This window comes from Cupressus sempervirens, chromosome 8, assembly GCF_028749045.1.
Source record: "Cupressus sempervirens isolate cs-2001-9-10 chromosome 8, ASM2874904v1, whole genome shotgun sequence".
NCBI classification, from domain to species: domain Eukaryota; kingdom Viridiplantae; phylum Streptophyta; class Pinopsida; order Cupressales; family Cupressaceae; genus Cupressus; species Cupressus sempervirens.
The window spans coordinates 331,395,593-331,410,747 of NC_143125.1; positions in this window are offsets into that span (position 1 = coordinate 331,395,593).

Genomic DNA, 15,155 nt, shown 5'->3' on the forward strand with positions numbered 1-15,155 from the left:
TGAACACTAAAAATAATCATCATACATACATGAAATGTAGAGTCTAAGTAATCTCATCACATAATAAACTGAATCCATAGCACAATATCTGATAATCTCAAAAGAATGCTGCTAACCAACAACATAAAATTAGCTCTAAAAGAGGTCAACAACGATAACAAAATGTGAACTAGGGGCAGGCAATACATCCACCCCCCAGGATTAGGCTTACTCCTGGAAGCCTACAAGAATGAGAATCTAAGATACTCACTATATGGGTCCCATTGAACCCTTTCCCTCTGTAGGGAAACATGTTTCCATTGAGGATATTACAACACCCTTAGAGCAATATGATTTTGGTTTAATGGTAAACCAGAAACTATATCGATCCAACATTCATTCTTTTAATAACTACTAAAATAGGTCTCTTAATTCATTCTAAACAAGAGAAACTTAATGATTGCAAAGATAAACATAGGTTTACTACCTTACAACATAGATAAAAGATACATGTTTTGCAGCTAGAATGAATTTCAATTTTTAGTTTTGCCTTCGTTTAGATTTTCAATAAAATTTTTAGTTTTGAAAGCTAAGTGTTGAAATATAAAAAAAATATGCAAGTAACAGTTTTAAGTTCTGTTTCAGTTCACCTAGTTTCAAGTTTTCAGTTTGAAAAAGATACACATGATAGTTTTAAGTTTTCGTTCTATTCAACTAGTTAATAACTAGTGGCATTCCAATATACCCAGAGCTCCCAATGTTGAAACTTGGGCTCTGATACCAAATGTAATGCCCCGTGAAGAGATCTAAAGAATTTTACTAAGTTTTTCAATTTTTTTTTTTATTAAACATGAAAGATAAAACCATTCATAACATTTGTGGAAGCAATAGCAACAATTCAAATGAAAATAAACATAACATATATACATAACAGGCTACATTCTTTAAAGATCCCTTAACGTTATATCACATATAAATTAACTATTCATCTAACATCCCATCTTTATGAAATAACAATGATACATCCAATGGACTTAAGCAATATACAAGTGTCCTTTTGTAATTATATTTTAATTTAGCTCAATCATCCACTATGCATATCACAGGGTATGAAAAGCTTAAAAGAATAAACATCCTAGTAAATAAAGTACATCATCATCATCTAATATTAATTCATGATGCAATAACATAAATGAAACCAGATATCATACATGATACATCATCACAAAAGATATAAACATCCATCACAAAAGATAACCATATATCACAAACATAAATAACTAAGTGCATGGTTCCTTCCAACCATAAATAGCATCATTAGACCATCGTGGATCCTAGCCATCCCTCCGTGTGTAACATTCCAAAGCACCAAAGAGATCATCGGTATTAACATAGTAGGAATGTCACTCCTAAAACATCCTACTAACATGCAAAGTAAAGCATAATAAATCATCAACTAACATATGCAAAGTAAAGAAAATCATCAATATAAGAAACATACCAGTAAATACATTCATCATAAGGTATATTATCTATCATAATGCTCCAAGAACATAATGAAGAATAAATACCAACCAAGGATACTCCAACCACGGTGTCTTAGACGGATCTCAAATGATAAGAGTGAAAATACACTACCACCCGATCGCGTGGAACCTAAGTGGTCCACTCTCACCATGCTGAGGAGATAATCTCAAGTCCCAAACAGGATATCAATACACATAGCATAAAAAGTTCAAGAATCCTAAAAGTATACTAACTCAAAGGTTCCATCACACAAAACTGACATCTAATTCCTAGAGGCACACAATGACATGTAGGAAACCTACTATACAAGCAGGAAAGTGTTATCGCAATTATCACATACAAGTTACCCTGGCAATTAGTTAAACTCCACGGGTCCATACTGATCTCATGCGACCACTAGTATCCTCTCATACTGATGAGGCATACTACGGAATGCACGGTCGTAACCATGCATTCTCACTACTCCCATCCTAGCATGTACAGATGCTCAAGGCATGGGCGAGAATATCAAAACAATTATTTTTTTAAGTTCATTTAATCCCCATTTAGTGTGTAAATGTTATCACTTATTAACCAAACTTACAATGAGTTACCCTGGTAGCCACTTAGGGCCTCAGCTCCCATTGCAAACCACTTCTCGACACAAGTAGATTACCTACCCTAAGCTCATGGAATCATAAATCTCAAAATCATAAAAAATAATCCATAATAAAATCATTAAATATGCATAAAAGCATCAAATATCTATAATAAGAATCATCAAATTTCAAGGATAAGAATCATCAAATCTCCATGAGCATCTGAAAAAGAATCCATAGAAAATCATGACCACAACAGTTCTCTATTGACAACTAAAGGCATCACTGATAATCATACGTATCAATTGGTTCTCAATAACCAAAATATATCTCAAGATAAATGGTTCTCAACAAGCAACCAAGAATATCTCAAAATCATACTGATCGAAGACTCCAAAATGGTTGAGTAAAAAATGTCACAACATGACATCATCAAGAAATAAATCCACATTTTAGTCCCATCATGGCGACTAGAAAGTAATCCAAGGATAACTGATCGATGACTAAAAAATGATTAACTCAAGCATCTTAAATATATATACATCTCAACTTCACACATGAAGGCTGAAGAACAAATACAAACATTTCATAGAGCATACGATCACATAACCATGGTTGGGCTTATAAAGATCAAGACCAAATAAGATCAACATGCCATCACATCTCATAACCCCCGAGCCTCTGGTAACAACCTAGGACTGGTCAACACTAGTCAACCCAAAACCCAAAATAAGAAGCATATAGAATACACAATGCAAACACATGTTTTGGTTTACTAAATTCACATAGTTGAATAATGTGTAGGGGTTTCCAGTTTTCTATTTGCAAGTATACTTCAAGTGTTTTAAGTTTCATCGTTTGACCTACAAGTCAATCCAATTGTTCTCCGATAGCATTATCTTTCCATTATTAAGAATTACATTCTAAGAGTAACTTAAGGATAAATATTTACTCATTAAATCATTTTCTTTATTCGCTAAGATCCATAGTACTACTTTATCAACTCTTCCTTAATGTTACTTCTACATTTCAACATAATCAAAGGATCATTATTCATTCATAAAAGAACCAATTATCAATCTTCGATTAAGAAGATTATAACTTAATTAAAATGATCAATTTAATTTACCAATTAACATAGGTACATGATTCCATGACTTTTGTCATTTAATAGTTTTCAATTCAATATTACTACGTCTCACCATTAAAACATCTAAGGTTATTATTCAAGTCATGAGAATAAGGCCTATCAACTTTGATATCAATATTTTACAACCTTGTTAAAAGAATCATATCAATTAAATCTTTATTACATAACATAATTATTGATTAAATCCAATTAACTTTAGTTAATTGATTTAATTAATAATTTCACAACCAAACCATCAACCCAATGAATATTTAGTTGACTAAAAACTAAAAGTCAACCATACACAAATGTTCATATTCATAGTTCAATAATAATAACTTGCTAATATTTAATAACAAGCTATATTGGGAATCTTATTAATAAATCTTTAGTGACCACATTCGTCATTCCTTCAACAATGTTTCCATTTATATTTAATAATAACAAGTTATAATAAATCTCCAATACCAAGTATTATTATCTCAAATAAGTTTTCCCTATGTACGTTGATTCAATTAATTAATACTCCAAATTATTAACCAATTCAATTTGATTAATATCTTTTACAGTACTTCAATCATTAACTAATCTCCTCTAGATTAACTCTGATTGTATTAATTGATAACTATTTAAACTATTATTTATTAATAGTTTGCTAGTCTTTACAAACATTAATAAATAATAAACTCCTCAAACTATACATACTCGATCTATAGAATCCTTCCATAAACTCATTAGTTAATATTTGGCTAACTCTTAACTCCAATTTACTTTTTAAATAATATCTATTTAAATTTTATAACTTTGATTTTAATTTTTATTACTTTTATTATTATTATTTTATTTATTACTTTATTATTATTTTATAATTATTATTAATTTTAATTTCTAGTTTTCTTTTATTTAATTCCTTTTCTCTAATAATTCACATTTAATTAATTTCAATCAAAATATCAAAGATCATGATATTTTATTAATTTTTTCAAATAAATAATTTATTAATTAAATCTATTTATTAAGACTTAATTAATAAAAAATTCACCATAGACCTCCAAGATAAAATATGAAAATCCATCATAGAACAAATCATACAAAATAAATCTAAAGGGTTAAAAATCACGAAATATGTCATCCGACACATTCAGTGGGTATTCAACTTAGATACTTGTCCTAATTTTTCAATTAGGACAAATGGCTCAAAGGGTTGGGATTTGGACTTGAGAATTTATCTCCCCTCTCTTATCATTGAGATAATGTGATAGGGTACGCTCATCCTGGCAATTCAGGGAAGTCGATACCCAGTACCTGCAACCTGCATAAAAACCATGCATGTACAAACACAATATATACTAAACTAAACATACAATGGTAGGAAGTGGTGCATCGTGTAGATCTCGACTAGTAGGTGACTATGACTCCCTTCCTTAACCACATCAGACATGCCATACAAAAGCAAACACGCAAGGCAAACATGCACACCATACACATGCAAGTATGGGGTAAGTATCTATAAGAAAGCACATATGATAATAAATCATCTTACTAATCATCATTAATAATTAAAAGCAATGTAATAATCATATCAATAATTGTGAACACTAAAAATAATCATCATACATACATGAAATGTAGAGTCTAAGTAATCTCGTCACATAATAAACTGAATCCATAGCACAATATCTGATAATCTCAAAAGAATGCTGCTAACCAACAACATAAAACTAGCTCTAAAAGAGTTTAACAATGATAACAAAATGTGAACTAGGGGTAGGCACTACATTAAGGATAAATACTTTACTCATTAAACTAATCTTCTTGACCCTTAATTAAATAATTCGCTTTATTTGACTAGGATCCATATTCTAATCGTATAACTCTTCTTTAATGTTCTTCTACTTTTCAACATACTCAAAGGATCATTATTCATTATATTATAAGAGAACCAATTATCAATCTTCGAATAGGAAGATTATATCTTTATTAAAATGATTAATTAACATAGGTACAAAATGCATGACGTTTTAACATTCGAATAGTTCTCAATTAAATATTACTAAGTCTCACTATTAAAACATCTAAGGTCATTATTCAAGTCATCAGAATAAGACTTATCAACTTCGATATCAATATTTTTTACAATCTCGTTAAAAGATTTATATCAATTAAATCTCTATTACATAACATAATTATTAATTAAATCCAATTAACTCTAGTTAATTGATTTAATTAATAATTACACAACCATACCATCAACCTAATGAATATCAGTTGGCTAATAACTAAAAGTCAGCCATAATCCAATACACAAATATTCATATTCATGATCCAATAATAATATCTTGTTAATATTTAATAACAAGTTATATTGGAAATCTTATTAATAAATCTATAATGACCACATTCGTCTTTATTTCAAAGAATACTAACATTCCCTTGACAAATTCATAGTATCAATAATCATTTCAAATAAGACTCTATCGCTCAACTTAATTATTAATATCATAGTTATAATATCAACTCAATAAATATCAATTGATTAAAAATCAACTATACTCCAAATCCAAAAATTAATATCTTTTACAAAACTTCTATCATTAAATAATCTCCACTAAATTAACTCTAATCAAATTTATTGATAACTATTTAAACCATTATTTATTAATAGTTTGTTAGACCCAACAAACATTAATAAATAGTAAACTCTTCAAAACTATTATTAATTGATCTAGAGAAACTTCCATAACTATTTTTCGATGCATTAATATTTCCAATGATATAAGGATAACTACCTCTCAATATCTTTACCTATTAATTACTTTAACCCTTCATCTCATATCTCCTGAGATTGATTAAACCAATTTAAAATTATGACTTATTGCTATACTTCAATTATTAACTAACTCCAATTTGAATTGAATTAATTAATAGTTATAATAGCTATACTTATCATTCATTAATAATTTCTAAACTTAACAATTATTAATAAATAATAACTCATTAATAGTTTCACTATTTAATTATAATGATCAATATTAAATCAGACTCATCGTTCAGTCAATCATGTCGTGAGTATCAAGTAAACATTAATATCTCTAGGAAAAATTGTTCTTTTTAAATTCATATATAATTTTCTCAATTTTCCATTCGTGAGAATTCCAAAATTATTTGGACAACTTCAACATTTCAATTACAACATTTTTATTAATCTTAATTACACCAATTCATTACTTAATTAATATTATACATACATACATACATATATATATAATATTCAATACTTCATTATACTTACATTTATACACACATATATATATACATAAAATAATATTTAATAACTTCATATATAAAAAATTGAATTGCACATGTATCAAACATAATATAAAATGCACGATACTGTATAGTACAGCCTGCAGCCTACTAACGCAGCACTCCCATATGGGACGTTGCCACAGTAGTGGCTGCCGTGCAGTCTTAAATGACTGCCGGCGGTACCACTGTCATGGACAGTGACCGCTGGTGGGGGTGGGGTGTGACTACCCACCCTCACCAAAATTAATATATATTTTCTTTCAAATTGTATAAAATGGTCTCTGCAACTATGCGATTCATTTTTAATAAAGATTTTTTCGTCGTGTTTTAATCGTGATTATAAATGATCAGTGTTTAAATAATATATGTATATATATGTATATGCATATATATATATATAGATATGTATATATACACATGTATATATATACACATGTATATATACATACATATATATATATATATACATATATATATATATATATACATATACATATATATATATATATACATATACATATATATATATATATATATATATATATATGTATATGTATATATATATATATATACATATACATATATATATATATATATATGTATATGTATATATATATATATATATGTATATATATATATATGTATATGTATATATATATATATATATGTATGTATGTATGTAGAATTTAAGCATTATAGTATTTCAATCATAAACATACATATATAAAATGAGAACATATACATAGTTCTAAATAAAAAGGGTCTTCTAACTTTTTAAATTAAGAATTTTCCTTTTAAAATAATGGTCTCTAAATTTACTCATAATAATCGTTCCTCAGATTTACCTATTAGTTTGTATAATAGGTTTGATCATAAATTTCAACTTAGAATTTCTTCTTTAAAATACCAACTCTTGTCTAATCAAATCTTCGATTCCAATACAATTCGAACCCAGACCCGATTCAAATCTAATTTCTTTTCTAAATTGAAGCTAGGGTTTTCTATTGTTTTCTTTGCAACTAAATAACATACATATCTAAATTCCAATTTTAAATTGCAGATTCAATCACGAAGAGTATTCAGACACAAATAACAGACACGATGAAGATAGGAAGAGATGGATTATTATATGTGTTTTCTTATGGATACTTACCCCATACCACATGTGTATGGTGTGCATGTATATTTTCTTTATGACATGATGTTTCTGATGTGGTTAAGGAAGGGAGTTGTAGTCACCTGCTAGTTGGGATCTACATGATGCACCACTTCATACCATTGCATGTTTAGTTTAGAATATATGTGTTTGTAAATGCATGTATTTTATTCAGATTGCAAGTACTAGGAATTGACTTCCCTAAATTGCCAGGGTGAGTGTACCTTATTGCAATATCTCAATGGTAAGAGAGGGGAGATAAATTCTTGATTCCAAATCCTAACCTTTAAATCCATTTGTCCTAGAAAATTAGGACAAGTATATGAGATATTTACCCTTCCAAATGCATTGTATGACGTAAATTCATGATTATAACCCTTGAGTTTGATCTTGTATGTGGTATTTTATAATAGATTTTCATATTTCATCTTATAGGTGTTTGGTGATTTTTCTATTAATTAAGTCAAATTAAAAGATTAAATTAATGATTTAATTTAATGAAAAATTATTATGATATTTTAATATTTAACTATATTTAATTTATTGGGAAAGTAATTAAATAAAAAGAATTAAATTTAAGAGAAAATTATTGTCTAGTTTGAGAGTGTAATAATATTTATTTAATATAATAATAATATATTTAGGAGATCATTTTTAAATAAATACTAAATATTATTATTACTTAAGTTAATAAATATCTTATCAATTACTACTTCACAAATAAATTAAAGAGGGAAAAATAAATTAATTTATTAAAGATATTTAAAATTGCATAAAGTTTGCATGAAATTTCAAAAAAGTTAATAAAGAGTTAAAAAGTTGTGATCAAGGAGTTCCCTCGGGTGATCGCACAATCAGTGCCCTGAACTTAGGAGAGAACTCCTTATCAGCAATTGAGGGTCCATTTTCTAGGGACATGGAATTTTTAGAGAGAAGGTTTTGAGAGAAGATATTTCTCTCACAATCTTTGGGTGTTTGGGAATTAGCATCAGAACTGGGTAGATCCTTGTGTTTTGTTCACCTAGTTAATTATGTAATATTCTTATCTTCATCATGATTATGAATTGTTTATCCAAAGTTAATTGTGATGAATCTTTCAATATTTTATTTTGAAATTATTGGTATGCATGTGGATTCTTTTGTATATGTGAGGATTAAAAATATCAGTAAAACCCTCATTCTATAGATTTAAAAATGGTCAATTAAATTGGGAAGAGTTTTGAAAGAAATGACAAATTTAGAATATGAATTTAGCTAGTTGATCATAATTTTCCTATCAAAGTGTTTGATAGGACATATATATATATATATATATATATATATATATATATATATATATATATATATATATATATATATGTTTTAAAAATTTGAATTGGGGAGGGGGATTGTTTGATTTATAAAAAATGATTTTTATATTAAAAAATTAATTTAAAAAATATATTAGAAAAGGGAGGAGAGGCGGGTTCCCCACCTCCCCCCCTTACTCTCATCCTGCAACATAACTGCTACTGCTCAGAGGGTACTGCGATAGCAACAATACTCTGTACTGCTACGACCGCAGGCTCTTGTGGCAGTAGGGTGGCCGCATGACTTCTAATGGTTGGTGAGCCCTAAACATAGTGTTAAACGCATTTTGAATTTTATTTTTTAAAAAATATTTTTATTTTATTGTATTAAATTTAAATTATTATTTATTAATAATTTTTACTAATATTTAACAATTTAATAAATAATTAATGAATATTACTATACTTGGTATTTTATATTTATTATTTAATTAAATTAAATTTAGTTTAATTAAGTTTGATTAATAATGAATATCATTTAATGCATTTTTAAATTTATTTTATTATTATTAATGATATTGATTTTAATAAAATTGCATTATTTTATTTGAAAATCAATAATTATTTTAATAATTTAATAAATAATTACCTTTTAATTATTTTAGAATATTTGACTTATAATCGAATAAGGGTAATTGTGCATTTTATTCAAATATAAGAAATGACTTAATTTGTAGGGGTAAACTATGAATCTCATCTACTTGAAACATACATTGAAATAGATACTTAAACCTTACTATTAACTCAACTATGTGTTTTCAAAATCAAACCAAACTATGAAACTACACTGTTCCCTGTATGTTGTCTATGTTTTGGGTTCAGGTTGACTAGAGTGTTGACTAGTTATAGGACATCTACTAGAGGCTTGAGAGTTTTGCATTTGTGATATTATGATGATTTGATCTTTGATCTTTTAAACTTTACCATGGTAATGTGTTTGGCATGCTCTATGATGAGTTTGGTTATATTGTACATTATTGCTTTAGTGTCCTTGTGTGATTATAGGATGAATGTTATGACATAATTGTCTTGACCTTTGAGTCTTCAATCAGTTATTTTTGGGATGCTTCTTAGTTGCTTGTAAAGAACTGAGGGGTTATTGTGAATTATCTTTTGATGCTTTCTAGTCAGTTGTACAAGATTGAGGTGAAATACTATGATTCTTTGATTTGTGATTTTATGAGCTTAGGGTAGGTTATCTATATGTAATGTCAAAAAGTGACTTGAAATGGAGGCCAGGGCCCAAAATGGCTACCAAGGTAACCCATTATAGGTTGTTTAATAAGTGAGAAAACTACACTAAATGACAGTAAAATGAACCTAATAAGGGTCTTCGTATTTCTTCGCCCATGCCTTGAGTGCTAGTAGAAACTAGGAAGGGAGTAGAGAGGATGCTTGGTTGCGACCATGCACCATTATTATGCCTTGTTAGTACAAAAGGATACTAGTGCTACATAGAGTCACTAAGGGGCTAGGATCAAGTTAGACTACTAAGGTAAATCTAGTGTTGATTCATACAATGACACTTGCTCACTTACATAGTAGATTCCCCACATGTCTTTGTTTGCCTCTAGCTCTAGATGTCATTTTATCTTGGAATCTTTAAGTTAAATTACTTTTAGGGTTTCCTTGACTTAGATATTACTTTTGATTTTGGGATTGATATCTTGTTTGGGACTTAAGACTATCTCCTCAGCATGGTGGGAGTGGACCTTTTTGGGTTACCACAAGGTTAGGTGGTAGTGCTTTTTACTTTTACCATGATATCCATCCATTTATGTTGTGACTAGAGTTCCTTGTCTGCATTTCCTTTCATTCTATCCTTGTGTATTATGATGAATGATTATATCTTTATGATGGATGAGTTCACTTATTGCATTGTATTTTGTTTCATGGATCTAAAAGTGATGATGTAATCTATTTTTATAAATGTATATTCTTTCAGCCTTTCATACCCTATGTCATGTATACTGGATGAATGTGCATTTTGAATTTTATTGCAAAGTGGCATTTAGAACAAATGTAAATTATCTAAGTGGAATGGACTTGTAGTTGTACTTTATTTGGATGTGTTATTTATTTGACTTAGTATTATTTAAATTTAAATGTGACTCAATGTCTTTGAATCCTTAAGGAATGTAATATGTCATGTTTGCTTATGTATGATTGGATGTTATTGCTTCTGCTACTTTGTGATTGTTGTACATGTTCTTTTTTCTTTAAAATATTTGAAAAACGTAGTAAAACTTTACGTTAATTCTTTTGGATCTCTTGGTAGAGCATTACATTGTATCATTATTTATCAAATTGAGTGATACATCTATCTTTACAAATGAGATTAAGGATAAATTATCCAAGATAGATGAAGACATAAAGGCAAGTGCTCACTAGTTGTCACTTGACCCAAGCCATAGTTCTACACATTATTCAAAGATTAGATATTTGACCAATGTGTAGGCAAAATTATTGAAGAAAGAAGCTAAGATCAAGGCCACACATGTAGATATCCAAGCAATGATTCTTCCAAACATGATCCATTGAAGCAATACATTGCACATGCAAAGACACACATCCATGATAAAAAATTCTCCATATCTGATCACTATTGGATACAATTGATCAATTATGTATTGTCTTTGATGTTACACAAATGTCATATCATTATCAGTTAGTGCATGTTGAGATCACTTGGGTAGTGAAGATGTTTTTCTATATCTATTGAGCATTCTTGTGTTTGCCTAGTTTAGAAGGTAGTGTCTATTGAGTTCACTTGGGCATCAAAGGAAAGTCTATAGAAGATGAGTGTTAATTGAGCTCACTCGAATAATGAAGGAAATATTGGATGGAACCAATGTAAATTGAGATACTCAGTTACCAAAGAACCTTCATAAATATGTAGTGTTAACCGAGTTCACTTGGTTAACACAAGCAAATCATTTCTGAGCTAGTGTCTACCGAGTAGGGTCAACTAACAAAGGATTTTCTTATTTTGGCATATTGAGTTTAATTAATTTATCTATTGGTTCTAGCCAATTGAGGAGATGAATATTAATTATTCTAAGTTGTATATGATTTGACTTGACAATAAAAATGATATAAGTATAAGGTCAAGTTAAGAATTTGCAAGTGTGTAAGAGTGTGAATGCATGTAAGATTTTGAAGATCTAATGATGTAGTAAGGAAGCGAATCAGAAGGATAAGAAAAATATCCTTGTAAAGCTGAAAATATATTTTTAATTAGGAAAGATCAAGTAAAAGCCATAATAGAGATCTATAATCAGCAATTTAGTTGCATTAGAAATTTGGTCATCTCATTGTTACTCTCTAACCATTGTAACAGTAATCTAAATCTCTTAATGGAGTTGGCTTAACAACTATTTGTAAAACTTCTAACAAGGTGGTAGTTCTATTGAATTATCTAAAGACCTCTAACAAGGCCACTCCTAAAAAAATGATTAAATCTTTTAACAAGATCACACCTAACAATGTTTTTTGTATCCTTTAATAGGGTTGGCTCCTAATAGGGCTCACTTTAGAAGCGTGAAAACAATAACTAGTTGCAATTGGTGGTTTTCCCAAATTGGGTTTCCACATTAAATCTTGGTGTCAAATGTGTTCATGTTATTTTATTTTATGTGTTTGCATCTAAGTTAAGATATTGGTAATCAAAGATAACATCTAATATTTGCATGTTAAGTACTTACCAAGCATATTTAGTATTTACTGAGTTACAACATTTTATGTGTGTTTGCTGAGCATTAATACTATTCAGTTTTTTGATTTTATTTTTTGTATTGACATCCAAAGGGATCTAGGATTTATTTTTGTGGTAACTAATTCACCCCTCCCCTCTTAATTACTCTTATATTTCTAAAAATTGGTATTGGAGCCTTTGGTGCTTGCAGAGAAGGTTTCAAGGACCTAAGCTAAATATTAGGATGTCTTACAAAAGAGAGATTCCCAAGTTGAACAAAGACAATTTTGCAACATGGTAGGGAATTATGAAGTTACATTTGGCTACCATCAGTGACTTAGGTTGTAAATATCTTGATGTTGAATACAAGACTCCCACTGGAACATTATCAATTGAAGATATTTCTCAAAAGAAGAATCATAACTTTATGATGATTGATATTGCATCTACTCTCAGTTATTCTGAATTTGATGAAGTAAAAGATTATAAAATAGCTCATGAAATGTGGACCAAGCTAAAAGACATTTATGGAGGAGATGAAAATGTAAGAAGAGCTAAGGCTAAAAGTCTTGGAGATCATTTTGATTAGATGAAAATGAGAGAAGATGAGAACATTGCAAAATATGTGGAAAGAATCAAAGCAAGCGTGAGCGCAATCAAAGCATCTAGAAGAGAAATTCAAGAAAAAATAGTTGTAAGCAAGGTACTTAGAACTCTTCTTCCTATTTATGCAATTAGAGTGTCTATTATTCAAGAGATGAGATGTGATCCAAATAATAAAATATCTTTGGATGCCCTAGTTGGAAGATTGATAGCTTTTGAATTAGATAACTTTGATAACTATGTCCAATGAAAAAGTCACTCTCCATGGTGTTACTGTGAAACTTACAGAGGATTTTATTGCAAAGATCATGGGGCTCTCTACAGCAGGCATAAAATTCACCAAGTAAACTAGTATTTCAAATGCAGCCTACAAAAAGTTTTCAAAAATGGAAGATGAGGAGAAGCAACTAGAAAAGTGTGGTGATTTCTTCGATGTGCATCAGATAAAGGAGATCTGGAGGGATGTTCTTCGCTATATCCGTGAGTATTTCATACTTGATGGAAGAAGTAAAAGAGTTCATAAATGCCACTTTGTTTTTTTAAATCACTTCAGACATAAAGATAGAATATCTTTCCCCTTCTTTCTACGGTTATCTTTACTTCATAGTTTAGAAGCTCATAAGAAGAAGGAGTCCAGACCCATTTTACATGAAGGGCTGATTCTTCTTATAGAGAGATATTGTAAAAATAAACACATTGCCTCCACTCCCTCTAAGGACAAGAAGAAGGACTCCATTAAGAGTAAGAAGGGTGACTCTGTTAAGGGTAAAGATAAAGCCCTAAATTTGAAACCCTCAATTTCTCAAAAACATGAGGATGACAAGTCTGAGATTGAAAAATTGGAAAGCCATGAGAATATTAACCTTGAGGTTAAGGAAGTTACTGACGTCGAGGATTTAAGCTCTAACTTGGACGGGTACCCGAAGATTGAAGGTAATAATGAAAAAGGGAAAGAGGAAGCAAATAGTGAAGGTAATTCTGAACAGAGTAAATCTGTTAATGAGGGTAACCATGCTATATCTAGTGGGGGTGATAAAGAGGAAGATAATACTATTGGGAACCCTGTTGAGAAGAGTAAGGAGGACCATACGGCTAAGAATGCTTCTCCTGTCAAGGGGATAGAGGAAGAAAAGAAAAAGGATTCTTCTCACAGAGAGGACTCTGCTGGGGTACGAAAGGAGGATCAAATAGAAATGGAGGAAAACAATGACAATGTTCGTCCCCCCCCACATGGGACTGCTAAAGATGATAGCGACTCAATGCAGAGGGATACCATGCTCTCCTTCCTGCATTTCGCAAAGGATAAAGTTGATACCATGCTCAAAGTAGATTCCTGCATCTAAAATGAAATGATGGGTTTGAAGAAAAAGGTGGAAATTCTCCAACATAACCTAGATACTACCAATGTAAAACTTAGCCAACTAGAAGGGCAGATGGGAGAAATCTCTAATAAACTTAACAACTATGAGTAGAACCTCAAAATGCTAATCAAGGAGAATGGGACTAAGATGGAACAAGTCACCTTGAGTATATGTGTGGTCGCCGCAAGCCTGGGCAAAAGGGCTAATGAAGATATCACTTTGGCTGAGGGTCTGAGAAAAAGAACAAGGCAGAGCTCGGGGAAGAGTGCAATGAAAGTTGCTGCTACTTTGGCTACTGTTTGTGGTTCCAGGTCCCTGTAAAACCTAGTTAGTTTGTTCTTGGACTTTTCTAGTGGTTTTCGGTCCCTATAAAACCTAATTTTGATATTGTTCTACAGTTTTTTGTAGGTTTCTTTTACCTAGTTGGGCTATATTGCTTTATCTTTTTGCTTTTTGTTAAAGGGTTTCGG